Genomic DNA, 18,891 nt, shown 5'->3' on the forward strand with positions numbered 1-18,891 from the left:
GTATAAGCACAATTTGCTAAACACTAAAAAAATATTTTATCAACTTATTATGTTTTGGTATCACATAAGCTAATCAAAACATTTTTTAAACTCCCTTTTATCACATAAGCTAATAAACATTACTAAAAAACATAAGCTTTTAAACAATCTCAAACACCCCTAAAGTGACATTGGTCTCCAATACCTATTAGGACATGAATGACTTTGATTAACAAGGCCCAAGAATTTATGCTTGCTTAACATTTTGTCGAAGATAATCCATAATTATTGTTCTTTCACGGGATCATGAAGAAGAAGTTGAACATCATAAACCAATTCATCATCCTCTAATGGTACATTACTAGCATCTGAAGTACCAAAATTTGTATCACATTAAAGAACATGAAGTTTCTTGAATTTCATTTTATTTAAGGGTTAGTATATAAAAAACTTTATATATTGAGGTTTTTTTTTTTCCTTTTTTAAAAAAAAAATTAAAAGTCAAGTTTATTTTTCATGAAAGAGGCCTTACGTTTTTTCATTTCATCGAAAAAAACCCTTAACTTTTTATTTTATTGGAAAAAAATCCTCAATCTTTTACTTTTTTTCCAAGAAAACCCTCACATTTCACAATTTTTTTTGGAAAACAAACCCCTAACCATGCTAAATATTTTTTTTTTAAAATCAATATTTTTTTCAAGAAAAAAAAATAAAGTTACAGTTTAATCCAAAAAACACAATATATAAGGATTTTTTTTAATGATATCAACTATTTATTAACATAAGTTGTCGAATATCAATTGTTTTCCCATTCATCAAAAGGCATTTGGCCTGATACCGGATGGTACCGGGAGTCGAAATTTAGGGTAATTTGCGCGTTTGGTCACTAACTTATTTTTTTAACTCGGAAGGTCTCTACTATTTGTTTTTGTTACGCATTTGGTCTCTGTCTTACTTAAAAACACTATTTTGACCTTGATTTTTTAATTTATTTAATAAACAGACCCCAACCATACCCCCTAACCTTACCTTACTCATCCCACCATCCCTATTTAAATAATAATATTTTTAAGTAAGACAGGTACCAAACGCATAACAAAAACAAATAGTAGGGACCAAACGCGTAACAAAAACAAACTGTAAGGACCTTCCGAGTTAAAAAAATAAGTTCGGGACCAAACGCGCAAATTACCCCAAACCATAGGGACCATTCGTGTAATTTACTCAAATAAAAAGATTAGTGTGAGCCGTTTAAAAAAGTAAATTATTTTCCCTTCTATTTTTTTTATGTAGTTACTCATTATTTCAAACAATGCCTACAGTATAAACTTATGTAATCAATATTAAATAACTAGTTAGCAATAACATAACAACACATGTATTACACAATCAAACTCAAACTTAATGATTATAATTCTCTAAAGGTCTAAACAGTAATCTATTTATTAAAAACAAAAGGAAAAACATACCTGAATATGATACGGCTATGTTCGGCAATTGAATAAGACCACAAATCGACGATCAATATTCACGAATTGACATTGATGTCAATGTGGAACTGGGAAAAAAGAAGCAGCGACACTCGGCAGGAAAGAAATAAATAGGCGTTAATTCTTGGGATATGGGCCTTATATGGCCATGTGGGCTTCGAATGACCCATTCCCATGGGCTCTTCACTAAAAGGAAAGCATGTAATATGGTCTTTAAGATTTCATTATAGCCCAATTAATTTTTGCTTTTGATTTTAAATGGTAAGTAAAAGGTTTTTTTGGTGCATTTTAAATTCTAAACTAGGGATCGAAAAAAAAGCCCGAACCCGACGGGGAAACCCGAAACCCGATCATTTTGGATCGGGTAACAGGTCGTTATCGGGTTTTTTATTGGGTTCGGGGCAGAGAGTGGGTTATCCTCGTCCCAGCCCGCCCCGCCCGAATATATATATATATATATATATATATATATATATATATATATATATATATATATATATATATATATATATATATATATATATATATATAGGGGACAGTTCACTTGAGATTAAAAAAAAAGTAGAGATCTTGAGATTCAACCTCAGCCACATATTTCTCATTTGCCACTCTAATGCTCCAGCGTACCAGCAACAACGAGGTATGCCTAATCATAAATGATTACATGACAAAGAAGTATAATCATATAGGATTATACGTGTTTATACGTATATGTCTAATCATAAATGATTATATATATATGTCAGTTCACAGATTGAGTAATCATAAATGATTATGACAGTTGGTGGCAGAAGAGGCGGTGGTGACAGAGGTAGCGGTGGTATAAGTAACGGAGGTGACAATGGTGGTGTCGGCTGGTGTCAGAGGTGGTGGTAGTGGTGGTGGCGGTGGCGGTTATGGTGGTGGGGATGGTGGCCGAGGAGAAAAGAACGGGCGGCGCTGTATAATCATTTATGATTAGACCAGGCCTGCCGCGCCGGTACGCCGGAGGGTTAGAGTGGCAGATGTGAAATACGTGGCTGAGGTTGAATCTCAAGATCTCTATTTTATTTTTAATCTCAACGGAACCCCTCTCTCTCTCTCTCTCTCTCTCTCTATATATATATATATATATATATATATATATATATATATATATATATATATATAAAACATGTTCGAATCCTTTTGATGTTAATTGCACGCATTTAAGGATAAAATACTTACCGTGGATATATATATATATATATATATATATATATATATATATATATATATAACATGTTCGAATCCTTTTGATGTTAATTGCACGCATTTAAGGATAAAATACTTACTGTGGACAATGTAACAACCCAAAATCCAAATAAATTTTCATTTTCAAAAAGGAAATTACATCCATAAATTGTTTAGTAAACCCATTACACTTTAAACATGTTCAATTGTCAGAGTAACAATATCAGTAAGTGCGGAAAACAATGGAGAGTGAATGCTACGCCAACAAGTCGGGTCATTCCCCTTAGTACCGGAAGTACCTGAAACCACAATACAAACTGTAAGCAAAAACTTAGTGAGTTTTCCAAATACCACATATCATACTATCACAAAATACCACACAACATTCATATGATTGTCGTGGGCTATTCCCATGGTCTTTTCCCTGAAATGTCATGGGCTACCCGCATGGTCTGACATTCAAGTACCATGGGCTACCCCCATTATCTTCCATACAAGTGCCATGGGCTACCCCCGAGGTCTTTCAGTCAAACAAACACATAAACAACTATCATTCTGCATGTCAAGTAATGGGCCGACATTGGTGCATTCGACCCATTGATATAGTGAGAAGAATCACCTCAGTCTACTGGTAAATACTAACTGCTCGGCTACCGATCCGACAATCTCACACTGAATATGCATAAATTACCCTAATTAGAATTAGGTCACAGACTCAAGACATGGGCCAAAACCATAGGTCCAACTCCTAGACTATGGCCCATTTCGTCTATCCCATAATGGGACTAACCATATCGTCCCACTCACAATAACGACTCCATGGCCCAAAAGGCCCAAACCATGACAACAAGGCCCACAACAAAAAACTGGGCCCACCTATCATAAACAGGCCAAGGCCCAAAACTAGATAAGGCCCAAGAGTCCCAAAAGTCTAAAACTTGTCCAACAGCCTAATGGGCGTACGTGCAACGTACACCATCAGTACGCTTAGCGTACTCGGTCTTCAGGCAGTAAGCGCGGCGTACATATTAGTATGCCCAACATACCAAGCTGATAAGCGTATTTAGCCATTAAGTGCTTAATCCATGCAACCACTTCGTCAACTTCCATATCTTGGTCATTTAAGGGGTCCTAGTGCATAAAGTTGGCAACTTTATGCCTTTTCATGCCTTATGGGAGCCCAACATCCCATTTTGTCCATTAAGACTCACTTTAAGAACCTAAACCCATGCATGGTGCCATAACAACCATCAAGATATCATTTTTATGCTTCTAACATGCCAAAGGGACCCATATCTAGCATTTCTAACCTCCGGAGTTTCCCAAACTCACAAAAGAGGATCGATGGACCAAAAATGAACTCATAACCAAACCCTAACTCAAACTAACAAAAGGATCCATGGACCAAAAATGAACTCATAACCAAACCCTAACTCAAACTCACAAAAGAGGATCCATGGACCAAACGATATAAAGATTTCATTATGAATTGTTGTACACCCGATAAGATACCCAAAACCTGACAGGAAAACCCGAAACCCGATGGGGCGCCCCGATAAGATACTCAAAAGATATCAGGACGGGTTTGGGAAACCATGCCCCGCCCCAACCCGCCCTGTTGCCATTCTTATTCTAAACTTTTATTTTACCTGTTGATTCCCGTTTCACTGGTTACAATAAGTCGATTAAGTTTTTATTTATTTATTTTATTTTTTTAATCAATATTCAAAAACTAATCCATATGGCTTTTTTACTAATTTTTTTGGGTATGCCGTACAAAGAAACAATCATCCTCATTAACCCTGCTTTCTCTTCCTCCGGTAATGCACCAAAGGTGTTGACGACTTCACTATCCTTTCTCTCCCCTCTCTATATCCATCACCGTTCACGACTACAACATCACCCACATCCTCGCCAGGCAACGAGTTGCAAAACTATCTGTAATCGCTGACATCCTCTTCTTCATCGGTACGATTTAAGGGAATGATCTCCATTTCTTCATCTGTACTCGAGGACTGTAAGTCTAGGGTCGGTGAGGATACCGATGAGTTGGTTCCTCTCTATCTTCACAAACCTATCTGCTACCTTTTTTTGGTTTCTATCATATACTCCATCAGATTACTGTGGTATATGTTAAACGGTGGTGGGGTGGGACAAATTCAAGATTTGGGATTTATTTTGCACCTAATTTTGAATTTTATTTTGCAGCACTGACACTTGAAATGACTGTAATATGAAGATCAAGACATTGAAAACCTCTATGATGAAAGGCTATCCGAGAAAAAAATATATGGATTGGATTAAGGTGAGAGTTTGTGTGGAGCGTTGATGTGCAGGAAACATAGAAAACCGAACACATAAAGGTGAGAGTACGAAGAAAGTTTGTTATAAAGCTTTTGATAGGAGAGATGTTGTTGAGAGTGGTGGATGGAAGAGTATTGAGTATGTGAGTAGACATATTAAGGGTCTCGATCCAATATGTAGGTGGTAGGTGAGCATAGAAAAGATGAGACGGGATCAAGTTATTTATAGTACAAATCATTCTCTTAGACTTCCCATTTTCTTGAAAAGAGTAAGGGCACGAGAAACGCCTCTGAATGCCATGAGACTCACATAACTCATGAAATTGGGTATTATTATACTCACCACCATTGTCACATTTAAAAGATTTAATTTCACAATTAAATTGATTATGAAGATATGAACAAAAATTGAAAATTTTATAGAAGACATCTGATTTAGCTATTAATGGATACACACATAGAAAATATGAGTACTGATATAGAATTAACACGTAATATTTAAAACTAGAATTGCTAATAACATGAGATATCCAAACATCCGAATGAACAATTTGAAATTGAAATGTAACAATAGTATTAGACACTTTAAACGGAAGGAACAAATGTTTTCCAAACTAACATAAACTAAGATAGTTTATTGCTTTTACAAGGATCAAATTTTGCAAAATTAAATGTCTAAACATGTCATGACCGGGGTGACCAAGATGTTGATGCCAAGTTGAGACGGATACAAAAGCTTAAGGAGAAGGAAGCATGACTGGATAAAGATCGTCAGTTCTGTCACATCAGGGAAGAGTTTTGCGAGTTTGAAAATCCTTCGCAGACTAACTAAAAGCATTAAATTCTATAGAACATTTGTTTATCATAGTGATTGTTCACATATATATCAAATTTTTGATGATTTTGGGATGTGATGAGAATGTTTTTAAGTACAAGCGGCTAACACGTGTTGGCATGAGGAATAATATAATGTCCTAAAGTACTTACATGTATTTTAGATCCATTACTGACTAAAACCAAAGGTGAAATACAAATTTTATTGATAAGATAACAGAGAATACTTGCGTCAGAGCAAAGATTTGCAGTTGCTTCGGTATCCATGAATCACCTGTTGCTGGAGGGATCATTTAGGTCTGGATTATTGACTAACAAGCACAATAGGAGATGAATCGTTACCCGAATAATTTGCAGCAAGCTGCGGTTCCTCCAATAATAAAATAGAACGAGCTTACAAAAATGATAGGAAGGGGTGCGTGCTTGATGAGACTAGCCACATGATATAAATTTTGGTGGAAGACCATTAATGACATACATTATCAGATTTTTATATTTCAAGAACATGAGATTCAATGTTTTCGAGAAGGTCAACCAATGATTTGATTTTAGTAAGTAGGCAGCGATGTTGGAGTTTCTAACCTTAATGTTATGAATCTCGTTGTCAACCTCCATGGCTTTTGCATCTCTGCTCATTCCGAATAGGGCTTCAAGATCCTTCCATATAGTTAACCTTGGTAAACGTGAATTGTATTGTATCACTTAGAATGTCACGATTACACAAGGTATTAATAATAGATATATTTACACTATGATCCCTCTAGAATATAAACATGTAATTAGTGCCTAGTATTTATAACATTTGTCTAATATTCCCCCGCAAGCTAAGGTCAGGGAGCGACTCTTAGCTTGGACCTCAAGAACTGAAAACGTTGAGAAGGTAGCGGTTTGGTGAACACGTCTGCAATCTGGTCATCTGTATTGATGAATTGAACCAGGCGCACAACACTCGTTATTCCGTCCACCCAGGTTCAGATAACATGTATCTGGATCTTAAAAAGCTGTACTGGTGGCCTAACATGAAAGCAGAGATTGCTACCTTCGTGAGTAAATGCCTTACTTGCGCCAAGGTCAAGGTCGAATACCAGAAACCCTTAGGTCTACTACAACAGCCGGAGATACCGGAATGGAAGTGGGAGCGGATCACTATGGACTTCATAACCAAATTGCCCAAGACAACGGGTGGACGTGATACCATATGGGTCATCGTCGACAGATTGACCAAGTCCGCACACTTCCTGCCTATCAAAGAGACAGACAAGATGGAAAAGCTTACAAGAACCTACATTCGGGAGATTGTACGACTGCACGGTGTTCCCATATCCATTATCTCGGACAGGGATAGTAGATTCACTTCGAGGTTCTGGCAGTCGCTACAAAGTTCCCTAGGAACTAGGCTGGACATGAGTACAACCTATCATCCACAGACCGACGGACAAAGTGAGAGGACTATCCAAACCTTGGAAGATATGTTGCGAGCCTGTGTGATTGACTTTGGGAAAGCATGGGATACTCATTTCCCCTTGTCGAATTTTCCTACAACAATAGTTATCACACGAGCATAAAGGCTGCTCCATTCGAGGCCCTCTATGGCCGAAAGTGCAGATCCCCTCTGTGCTGGGCTGAGGTGGGTGATACCCAGTTAGCTAAAGGACGAGTTCCTAACAGCACTCTCACGGGTCCGGAGATCATACGGGAAACGACAGAGAAAATTGTTCAGATTCGTGAACGATTGAAAGCCTCTAGAGACCGACAGAAAAGCTACGCAGATAAACGAAGGAAACCGTTGGAATTCCAGGTGGGCGACCGTGTTCTATTGAAGGTCTCACCCTGGAAAGGCTTGATACGCTTCGGAAAGCGTGGAAAGCTAAATCCAAGATACATAGGGCCTTTCGAGATTCTCGCTAGAATCGGCCCTGTAGCTTACAAACTTAACTTACCCCGCGAGCTCAGTAACGTACATTCTACTTTCCACGTCTCGAACTTGAAAAAGTGTCTGTCCGACGAGACTCTTGTGATCCCACTCGACGAGATCGAAATCAACGAGAGCCTCAACTTCGTGGAAGAACCAGTAGAGATCATGGACCGAGAGGTCAAACGAACCAAGCAAAGCCGTATCCCGATAGTGAAGGTTCGCTGGAACGCCAAACGAGGACCAGAATTCACTTAGGAGCGCGAGGATCAGTTTAAGCTGAAATATCCTCATCTTTTTACTTAGTTATTTGTAATAACTTAGTTGCTTGAACTCTAATTTCGGGACGAAATTCCCTCTAACGGGGGGATGATGTGACAACCCGAAATTTCCATTTGAACAAACTCTACCGTCTAGCACTTCAATTAAAAGTCAAATTCTTTTCTGCTAATTTTTAGCTCGGTTTAAAGTCCGGTTGGGTATTTTTAATGTTTATTTTCTTGAGAGAACAAATTAGAGGAAGTATACTTTAGGATTATTTGTGCAACATTTAAGTCACAAAACTCCAAGAGTTTGGAGTTTTCGGCCCAAAATAGTGTTAGGGCCGAAAACCCTAAAGGGTATATAAATGACACTTAGTCATTTTTAGTCATTTTTCCCATTTCCAAGTCAAGAACATTCTCTCTCAAGTATCATAAGATCTTCATCCGAATTTTTGTCAAGATCTTCAAGATTGTAAGTGTTTCCTTCCTTGTTTAGTTGATCTCTTCCATTATCTAGTGATCTTACATGATTTCATCCATGAAATCATTCCATTTTCTTAGATCTTCAAGTGTTCTTCATTTCACCAAGAACACCAAGAACACACACTAGTGTTTTGGGCCGAAAACACCCTTCTTTGCTTCCATATTGTAAGTATCTATCTCCTATACTTGTTATCTAGTAAGGATACTTGATTTAGGGCTTTGAAATCATCATTTATCCAAGAAGAAAAGGTGTTTTCGGTCTAGTGCATAGTGCAAAAATGACTTTAAGCCTTTCCTAATACTTAGTATTGAGTCTAGAACACTTCATTGATTTTTGAAAGCCCTTGAAAATCACCTTATGCATCAAAGACCATGGGTTTTCGGTCAAGACCATTTGGACCGAAAACCATATGGACCGAAAACCATATGGACCGAAAAACCATATGGACCGAAAACCACAAGAACCGAAAACCTACTTGGACCGAAAACTCCAATGAGAGGCCATACTCCCCTTAGATGCAACCCTAATGTACTCCTAGCACTTGAATCAAAGTGTTATACATGTTTTAGGGTGTCTTTACTTAATTAATTAGTTGTTAAGTGACTAATTGGATACATGTATGTGTCAGTATATGTTAAATAGGATCCGTGTGTGTGCTCAAGTCTTCACTTGACACTTAGCATCCTATACCATCCGTTCATCCAAACCACTCACTACAGGTGAGTTCATACCCCTTAATCAACCTTTTAAATGATTTTATGGGGGGGGGGGGGGAATACAAGTTGAACTATTATAGTTATTATATCAATCACATGTGATTAATAACTACTAAACAAGTGGATTTCTTACTTTTCAAACCGTGTTATCAAACAAACTACTTCAAACTGTTTTACAAACTCTTTTACATGTTAAATACTTTCTATTCAAACTCTTTTAAACTTATACTTTGTCAAATGTGTATCTATATAGATATAGTTATATAAGTAGGATTGAAAGGACTTAGGACCGATAGCTCGCCTTGCTTCCTGTTCCTTGTTTGGTTGTGGACTTAGGGTATCGGTTATTTGTCCGAAGGTCGTTTGAATCCTAGTTATATATTATGTATATGTATATAGATATAAAAGTTACTTCTTTCATTTCAATACCTTTGGGTAGCAAAGGTATACAAACATGTTCATCCATACAAACAACATTACTAGTAAACTATAATAGGTATAGTTTAGGAAGTTCAATACTATTACTAGAACAGTGAAACATACAACGAGTCAGTTCATACATGAGTCAATACACACTATGATGAGAAACAAACATAACATACAGATAGAGAACACTATGATAAGAAACAAACATAACATACAGATAGAGAACATTATGATAAGAAACAAACATAACATACAGATAGAGAATACTATGATGAGAAACAAACGATAACATACAGAGAGAACATACATACATACTAGACAGAGAGAACATACAATACAGCTAGTACATACAATACATATACAAGAACAGTACAACAGTTATGTGAGCCACGTAACGGCGCATGGCATCACCTGTCATGGCCCGTTTTGTATCCAGAATCTCCTTAAATGGGGAGCGTTGAATTTGTGTATAGATCTATACTGGATTGACTATCCTACACCTTGCTGCTCGCTACAGTGGGACTTGCAAGTCTACGGGTGCCAAATGTCATTTCTTCCGACGTCTTTCGTCGTCGTGTTTTTAGTCGGTAGTATGGTACAGGCATATCACATGTTACTTTAAATAACATATTGGTTTACGGTAATTAGTACAGCAGTAGTTACTTAATACAACACTACAATACTTTATTATTTCCCCATTGTATTCACTTTGTGATCTTCACACAATGAACGATAATGTAAAACTATATTTCTGGTTAATGATAGTCATACTTGGGAAAATACACACTTTTACAAGAAACAGACATACAAACATTTGATGCCTTGGTAGAAGGCTACTTTTAGTAGAAAACATAGGGTTTTCTAGGAGAGTTCAAACATTTACAAACAATTACAAACATTTACAAACTTATACACCAAGTACTTACAAACATTTTCATACAAGCAATGACACTAAAATACTTATGATCTCACCAGCTTTAAAGCTGATAAACTCTTTCAAAATAACTTGTATTCTCAGGTCACCAGTAGACAGGTACCGGTGCCAGGTTCTGAGAAGATGGAGCTCGTTCAAGACTCATCTTTTATTTTGTTTCATATTTTTGGTGTCTATTAAACTTGACAGAACACACTTGTATTAAAATTATATTATTAATGCAATGGATGATGTTGTTGCTTGTTTACTACTATGCATTGTTGTGATACTGTACATGACGTCCTCCACCCCCGAACGATTCCGTCGTTCCGGTTTTGGGGTGTGACAGATATCAGGTTTGTCTGGATCAACAAAACCTGGTGGTTGTTGCAAGTAGACTGTCTCTGTGAGATCGCCATGTAAGAAGGCATTTTGAACATCAAGTTTTCGTAAGGGCCAATTGTGTGAGACTGCCAAGGATAGAACCACCCGAATTATAGTCGCTTTGACAACGGGACTAAAAGTCTCATGATAATCAAGACCATGTTACTGACGGTAACCTTTTGCAACAAGACGTGCTTTGTAACGTGTAATTTCCCCAGTCGGATCCCGTTTGAGCTTATAGACCCATTTACAACCAACAACATTAACATTCGATGGAGGAGGAACTAAGGACCAGGTGTTGTTGCGCTGAAGAGCAGAATACTCGTCGGCCATGGCCTGACGCCATTGAGGCAATTTGTTAGCAACGTTAAAGGTGGATGGTTTGGTAGGAACAATAGTAGTATGATAGGAGGCAGGATTATATGGTTGAGAGGGTTTAGGATTAGGACGCAAATTAGAGGGACGAGGACGAGGTAAAGAGGAGGAAGTGTGGGGTTGGGAGGTAGAATTTTCTTGTTGAGATGTGGTGTTTTCTGGTTGAGAGGTGGTGGTAGTTTTAGGGCGTTGTGCGAAGGTATAAAGGAGAGGCGGAAGAGGAGGTTCGTGTGGAGATGTAGGGGAAGAAGATGATGTCGGAGATGGTGTAGGTGATGTATGAGATGGTGTTGGTGATGTAGTGGAAGGAGTGGATATGTCAGGTCCATGATTAGGATAAGAGGATGTATAAGGATCAAAGGAAGATGTGGGTGGAGATGGGGGTTGATTTGGTAAGGGAAGAATTGTTCATGAAAACGAACATAACGAGCGATATACAGGCGTTCGGAAAGAGGGTCAAAGCACCGATAACCATGGTGGGAGGTTCTATATCCAAGAAAAACGCACGGAAGAGATCTGAAATCCATTTTATTCTTGTTATATGGACGGAGATGTGGATTACATCGACAACCAAACACACGAAGAAAGGAAAAACCAGGTTTGTGTTTGAAAACTTGTTCAGAAGGTGAGGTATTGGAGTTGGTTCTAGAAGGCATATGATTTATGAGATAAACGACTGTGTCAAAAGCATAATGCCAAAACCATTGTTGAACACCAGATTGAGCAAGAAGAGTGAGGTCGGTTTCGACCACATGACGGTGACGACGCTCAACAACGTCATTTTGTTCGCTGGTGTGAGGACAAGACAGGCGATGAGTAATGTCGAGAGATGAGAAAAACTTAGAGAGGTTTCGAAATTCACCTCCCCAATCAGTTTGAACAGATTTTAGTTTGGTTTGAAATTGTCGTTCTACTGTAAGAAGAAACTGTTGGAAAGTACTAAAGACATCAAATTTGGATTTTAAGGGAAAAATCCACATAAAACTAGAAAAATGATCAACACATAGTAAGAAATATCGATGGTCTTCAAAAGAAGTAAAGGGGCTGGTCCCCAAACATCATAAAAGAGTAAATCTAATATATGAGAACTTTTATAATTAGAAGATGATAGATGAAGTTTTGAAGATTTTCCAATAGAACAAGAATCACAAGGTGAATTGACAAAATTGTTTGATAAAGGTAAACTATATCTAGAAATCATTGACTTCAACAGCTGTGGATGGGGATGTCCAAGTCGTTGATGCCAAGTGACGGAAGAAGCACGGGTAGCAGAGAAAACAACTTTAGACGAGCTAGACTGCAACTGCGGAAGGTGGAAGGAGTAAAGGCCGCCACTACTTGGACCTGTGAGGAGGGTAGTGTGAGTATTCTCGTCCTTCACAACAAAAAGGAAGTGTGAAATTCAAAATAAACATTATTATCATCGCAGAATTTTTGAACAGAAAGAAGGTTTTGTTTGATTTCTGGAACATGAAGAATTTGTGAGAGATGAAATTTCTTATTAGGAGAATAGAGTTTAGAGGAGCCAATATGAAGAATGGGTAAACCTTTATCGTTGCCAACATGTAAGTTGTCATGGCCATGGTATGCCTCGGAGTGATCAAAGCTCGAGAGATCGGATGCAACATGATGACTGGAGGCAGTATCAGCGACCCAGGTAAAGGAGGCCTGGGATCGATAATCTGCAAAATTAGCAGATGGTTGTTGTTGTCTCACACGTATGGTGGAGGGATCTCGATTAGGGCATTGAGACGGAACATGCCCAATACCGCACGTATTACATATACCATACACAGTATTTTGATTAGATGCCCAACTAAATTGGTTTCGATTACCTCCTCCTTGTGGACGATTGTTGTAGTTACCACGCCCACGGCTGTTTGTTGATCGGTTGTTACGATTGTTTCCTAATCGATTTTTGTAAAAATCTTGGGCTGATGTTGAATTAGTTAGCTGGAGTTGTAACCCCAGCTGTTGTGCAAGCTTTTGAACAACTTGGATTGCTTCATCTTGTGATAGAGACGAACCAGCAGCCATGGAACTGGGCTGTCTAGTGGTGGTTGTGAACGCTTGGGCTGGTGGCACCACTATGGAGGTCTTTGTGATCATGTAGTCATGGTCGGACAGTAGACCATGAAGTTCAGCAAAGGCTGTTGGAGACTGTCTTGCTAAAACGATAGATTTCAAGCCATTGTATTCTTCTCTTAAGCCAGAGATAACCAACATGACAAGGTACTTTTATTTAACTGGTTCGCCAATATTGGCAAGAGCATTAGAATACTCTTGTGCACGGGTTAAGTAAGCAGAAGAGGACTCATCTTCTTTCATTGTGATTTTCAGAAGTTGGGTTTTAAGAGTATATTCATGAGAATAAGTATGAGGAGCATAAGCACTTTCTAAAGACAGCCAAAGATCACGAGATGTATCACCTTGAACATGCTGAAAAGACGTCTCGGAGATGGCGGACCGAATAAGCATTCGAACATGCGCACCATTAGAGACCCATATATTATAACACGGGTTAATGGTAGATGTGGATGTGGTCACGGTGTCGCCTTCTTTCCCTGTAGGAGTGGTGGACACGATGGTGGCTGGTGGGCACTGTATGGTGTCATCAACATACCCGAACAGGTTGTTTGTAACCAAAAAAGGCATGTAACATAGTTTTCCAGTAGCCATAGTTGTTTGGGGACAAAGTAAAGGAAAATTTATGAGAGTTGTGGGCTGTTTTTTCGGTAGTGGTGAATGCTGTGAGAGGCGCCATTGTATTGGCTAATGTCAAAATAAGAGGAGGAGGATAATAGGTACTGATCGACAAGAGAAGAGAGGAAGAAAAAACAGAAACAGGTGCAGGTTGATATGGATGATTGTTGCTATCTGGTGCGGTCGATGATATGCAGGATCGAGAGGGCTGCTGTGGCGCCAATTTTAGGGTTAGGGAATAGTGGCTCTGATACCAAGTTAACCTTGGTAAACGTGAATTGTATTGTATCACTTAGAATGTTACGATTACATAAGGTATTAATAATAGATATATTTACACTATGATCCCTCTAGAATATAAACATGTAATTAATGCCTAATATTTATAACATTTGTCTAATACATATTTTTCAAGCATGAGATTTCTTTTTCAAAACCATCCGAAGAAGAGGTTGAGAAGTTGTGTTGTACATCAACATGTTCACAATATTGTCGATTCTTTCCCATACGGTTTGATCTGAAGCAGCAAGAGTCTTTTCATTCGGTTATTCCAAGTGAGCAAAATCACCAAAAACTTTATAATGAGTTTCAAATAACTCACTCTAGACATCATAGTTAAGTCGATCCAAATCAAGGATCAATGAAATCGATGCCTTGATGTTTGTTATACCAAACGGTTTTCAGAGACAACAATTTTGTTCAGTTGTCCCTCACCCATTGATGATCATGAAACATAAAACAATAGAATAGAAGGAGGAAAATGAGAAGGAATTGACACCAGAAGAGAGAAAACGGCGGCTACGGTAGAAAACTAGGTATGGTTTGATACCATGTAACAATATAATTTTTGCATGATTTTCCTTCTCAATCCAACGATATAGATATATACAAAGACACATATAGGACCGGATACAAAACAAGGATAATTACAAATAATATATAACACTAACAATCACATCAAAAATTGAGTTCTAATACCATTGATTGTGAGGGTGAATCGATGGTTTGCTCATTTGAGCCATACACATACAATGTGTTTGTAGAAATACCCCACTAAAGTTAAATGTATGAAATGAGAAAGATTGAAACTCCCACTCAAGATGTATCTACCTGGAAAAAGGAAGACGTATAACATATTATAAACAAATACTAGACATGGGTTAAGCCATAGTCAAATTCCTAATTTTTCACTATAGTATTTGTTTGCTTCTTACAATAGTTTGTGGTTGTCTATATTGTTGTTATGTATATCACTCGATGTGGTTTAGTTACATAAAATCTTCTTTGGATTATTTAGATCCTTTGGGTAATAGTGTCATCTATTGTAGTTAGGTTATTTATTAGCATAACATTCTTGTTTTTAAGGTGTATGATGTGAATAAAAAGGAAGGATATGACTATCCTCTTCTTCATATGTACCATTTAAGGGATGTGAATGGCTAGTCAAGAGGTTTAGAATATGTGTTATCGGGGGAGAGAGAGAGAGAGAGAGTTTTAAAATTTAAACTTTAAAAAAAATTTCCATGTGTACGCCATGTCAGCGCCACATGGAATATATATATATATATATATATATATATATATATATATATATATATATATATATATACTAGCCGTTTACCTGCGCCAAGCGACAGGTACAAATAGATTTTTTAGAAATTAGTTTCTAGAGGCGATTAGTTCTTTTGCGCAGATAATTGCTACATCTAAACAATTATCAATAAGAGTCATGCTAGCCAACCCAGGCTCTAGGGGGGGGGGGGGGCAAGATGTGCAGTCGCACAGGGCCCCGAAAAAAATAGGCCCCGAGTTTTTCAAAATTATATATATATATATATATATATATATATATATATATATAATTCAATGTTTTATTTGTTTGTAGTTTGGCAATCAATAATCAAAACAGTTAAATATGAAAAGAAAAATGTCTAATTAATGTAGTTGTCTCAACTCCAATACTATAAACATCAAGATAGATAAATATGTTAGGCTAGAGTCCTAGGTTAATTATCTTATAACACGATAGTTATTGGTGTATCCATCACATGTACATTAGATAAAAATACAAAAAAAAATGAGTAAGCTAAGAAAAAAAAATGTGAACTTACAAACCGTCTTTAAACATCACGAAGCATAATTCAAATATCCCTTCTTTCATGATACTCATGATTATTGAAATCATTTCTAACAATAATTGTCACTATCTACTGATGGATTTAAATAAATCTCCTCCACTTGAGTTTCAGGGTCATGATTGCATCCACATCCAAATTACAAACAGTCTCTGAAATCCAATGTTTTAAAACCCGGGTTTTTAGTTGACCCGGTGTGATGACCGGTTCATGGGTCAACCGGTTCAACCGGTTGAACCGCCGGGTCAACCCGGTTTATGGTCTTTTTCTATTTCTATATATTTTTACTTTCATGCATAATGCATAAACATATAAATCCAATAATTTGATGTTCACAAAGTTTAAACATTGAAAAACATTGAAGAAACCGCAAACAGCTCGTTGTTTTGGCCTTCGCTACTTGTATCCAACTATCCAAACTCTATTGAAACGGGTCAAACCGGTTCAACATAAGCGGTCGGACCGCAGTTTAGGGGAAACCCGACCGGTTCGATCCGGTTAGTATTTTTACAAAAAACCGGTCTCAATTGACCCGCCTTCTACCCCGGGTCACGGTCCAACCGGTTGAACCGGCCGAGTCGACCCGGGTTTTAAAACATTGCTGAAATCTTCAATGAAACAAAAAAAAAAAACTTTAAATATTAAGCGTACACACAAGAATATTTTCCATACAAAGCTTTATGTAAATGTTACCATAAATTTGAGAAAAAAGTCAGAATTAACCCTCGTACTCATATTCTTCCTACATAGTGGCAGCAAAAATACCAGCCCTGAACCATGCACACAAGGTTGCACGTGACTTTTTTATTCTTGAGTACAGTGCTCTATGTATTTGTTTGCACATCTTGAATTAAAGTTTTACATAACATTTAATTATTGACTATACTGATGTCTTGTCTTACAATAATTTTTCCAAATCTGCATACCACAAATCCAGGAAAAATGGCATCCGGGTTATCGCCTATAATGATTACAATCTGCATAAACATAAACAGAAGGTGGTGAAAAAAACATACCAATATAACTTACATGGTTCGTGAAATAGTTTTGCATATTAGCGTATATATACCTCCCTGTTGTAATTAGTTATGATTCCACCCTTCTATAAAGGACAATATGTAAAATTGGAATTAGATCCTTTGTAAAATTCTGAGATAGACCAACAACTTCCTAACATTTCAATGCTTGGTGGTCATTTTGGATTCACCATGGATGCACACCACCACAACCTTCTGGACTATAACCTCCAAGCATGCATTTAATATAAATTATAATTATAATATAAATGAACAAATTTTAAAATACAATATCATAATGTGGCATCTTACTTTGATGAGAAGAAAGCACAAACTTACTTGACAATAATCAAAAGCCGGTATGGAACAAACAGAACAATCAGAATCCATGAACAGATTAGGGCACCATTAATACGTTTGTCGATAACCTGCAACAAAGAAGAAGACAAACAGAAGCCACTAAAAGATTCTTTAACACTTCAAAATTGTAAAATGAGAAGGGGATATTACTGGATGGTTTATTCTAGAGCGTTTTAAGAGTAAAGGTGAAAATCGACTTTTTAAGGGGGTGTGATTCCTGTTAAAGGCCCAAAGATAATAAAAAAAACTACAAGATATGAAAAAGTTGTTGAAACTAATTGTGTTTTTTCATATTATAACTGCAAGATGTAAAATATCCCTTTCAGCGAATTATTACTATCAATAGCTTCATATCTCTTTGCCAATGCATGTATGTTTTTAGTAAAAAAAAAGTAGGATGTTATAACATGAAAGTGAGTAAAGTAAATTGTTATTATTTTTTAGTCACCAAAGAACCTATTAACCAATCAATACATCCACAGTCCACACACAATGCAGTTCTTGAAATAGAGGTTGTGACTCAACAAACTATAAAATAAAATTTATAGTTCATATTAGAAAATGAGAAGCATGTATAAAATCTAGCCAGTGTGGAGTCAACTGATAAAGAATTCAAAATTTAGCCAAACATATTCAAACCAATATCACCGATGGTTTCAGGCTTGGCAGCCCTGATGATGAGTTTAAACACAAAAACTTTCATAATTTGAAACAAACACTTAATCAATGTCATCTTTGGTTATTGAGTATTAAGAAACAAACTCATAACTCAGTTCAATTCATAAATTAAACATTAGAAATTCAATTTTTATCGCTCAACAAAAGAAAGCAGTAAAAAGACCATCTTGAAAGTACTTTATCCAAAAATACCCCTAGTGTCTAAGGTGTACCAGGACCTTTCTTTTTTTGACTTCTGTGTATGTTGAAGTTTTCATACTCTTAGCTTCCTGTGATGTGATTTCACTGGGCATGACCTCAAAATAATTGTCTGTAAACCAAAAAGTGTCAGAAACAAAAATAAAACAACAAAATGAAGACTAAATGATTCCTATCTTCTTCCAAATATCAAAAACCAACAAAATATAAAGGTGCATCTTATCTGGAGCATTCCATCGAATACATGGAGTGCTTTGCCTTATTCTTCAAACCAAAACCCTATAAAAATAAAACAAAAATCTGGATGAGAAAGATATAAACATAGAATTATCTTGTAGTACTCATTGTGAACCAAATCAAGAAGAAAGCAACAAATCTAAATTTGGAAAAGTCTGTGTAGACCAAATCATAAATGGCTTCGATCAATCTGCCTTCATATATTTGACGAAGCAACATGGGCTGTAATATGTTGAGAGAGACTGAGAGATGACTACTGGTAATTAGGGTACC

Source organism: Lactuca virosa, chromosome 3 (genome assembly GCF_052849685.1).
Source record: "Lactuca virosa cultivar CGN04683 chromosome 3, Lactuca_virosa_CGN04683_v6, whole genome shotgun sequence".
NCBI classification, from domain to species: domain Eukaryota; kingdom Viridiplantae; phylum Streptophyta; class Magnoliopsida; order Asterales; family Asteraceae; genus Lactuca; species Lactuca virosa.